Raw genomic sequence first — 1,208 nt, 5'->3', positions numbered from 1 at the left:
AAAATACAGTGAAGAAACAGGCAAGGATCTGAATAGACATTTCTCAGAAGAAATGTACATGGTCAAAACATGTGAATATGCCCGATGTCACTAGCCATTATGTAAATATAAATCAGAACACCATATCAGTCTCCAACACCTGTGGGAGAATACAACACTCAGGTGTTTGTGTGTGCAGCAAGTGGGTTTAGAGGACCCTGTTCACCTCTGGAGAGCAGAGCCTACAGGGAGGTAAAGAAACCTTACTGCGCAGGGGCATGCTAATCTTCTCTGTATCATTCCAATTTTAGTATATGTGCTGCCGAAGCGAGCACATGTGCTGCCGAAGCGAGAAAGAGATGAAAAGAATTTATCTCAGCTAGCCACTAATATTCAAGAAACAAGGTCTTCAGGAAAGCCAACTCAACTGACATTTTCATGTCATTGTTAAATAAAGGAAAAATTATCTAGGTTCAGCAATACGTAGTTTATAAGAGAAAGACTACAGAGTAATTTCCTTGGCATAGAAATAACTTTTTTTTTTTTTTTTTTTTTTTTTTTTTTTTTTTTTTATCCATGAGGGCTTGCTATCACCACCACACACCCACATCCCATATACAAATGCCTGGCTTGAGTGGTAGCTTCTCTGCTTTGAGGCAAGTTTCTGCTAGTGTGCACCCTGGGAGGAGACGGAGGATGGCAGAAGTGCTTGGGTCCCTGCACCCAAATGGGACATCCAGAATGAATTCCCAGTTCCTGGTTTTGGCTTGGTCAAGCTTTGGCTATTGCAAGTGTCTGGGGAGTGAAGCAGTGGTTCCCTCTTCCTGTCACTCTGCCTTTCAAATCAATAACTGTTGTTGGTAATGACTAATAATGACATTCACTGATTGTCAAATTTTGAATCTATTAATTATAGACAATTTCTCTTTGTATTTTTAAACTTTCATAATGTTCTGTAGCCAATTTCATCACTAGAAATAAAAACTTTTCCTCAAAAAAAAAAAAAAAAAGAAACCTTACTGCTTTCCTAATGTGCTTATTAAGTTCTTGACCAGCGCCTGTTAGTCTTGCCACAAACTTTCTAGTCTTACTACTTTCCTTCTTCTTCTTCTTCTCTGTGACTTGTAAAATAGTATACATTCTATATACTGTGGATACTTTTGATTTATTTTATTCCTTCGGTCTCCTATGAAGTTCCTCCACAAAAGCACAGCCCTCAAAATATTCAT

At 38.3% G+C, this 1,208-nt stretch overlaps 1 pseudogene; it reads right to left on the bottom strand.

Annotated features, from left to right (window-relative positions):
• Positions 1–246: 246 nt before the first annotated feature.
• On the bottom strand, positions 247–314 carry LOC138847932 (U6 spliceosomal RNA; annotated as a pseudogene).
• Between the last annotated feature and the right edge of the window lie 894 nt (positions 315–1,208).

This window comes from Oryctolagus cuniculus, unplaced genomic scaffold, assembly GCF_964237555.1.
Source record: "Oryctolagus cuniculus unplaced genomic scaffold, mOryCun1.1 SCAFFOLD_75, whole genome shotgun sequence".
Classification (NCBI taxonomy): Eukaryota; Metazoa; Chordata; class Mammalia; order Lagomorpha; family Leporidae; genus Oryctolagus; species Oryctolagus cuniculus.
The sequence above is the reverse complement of the archived record's forward strand: the minus strand, read 5'-3'. Positions and strand labels throughout refer to the sequence as shown.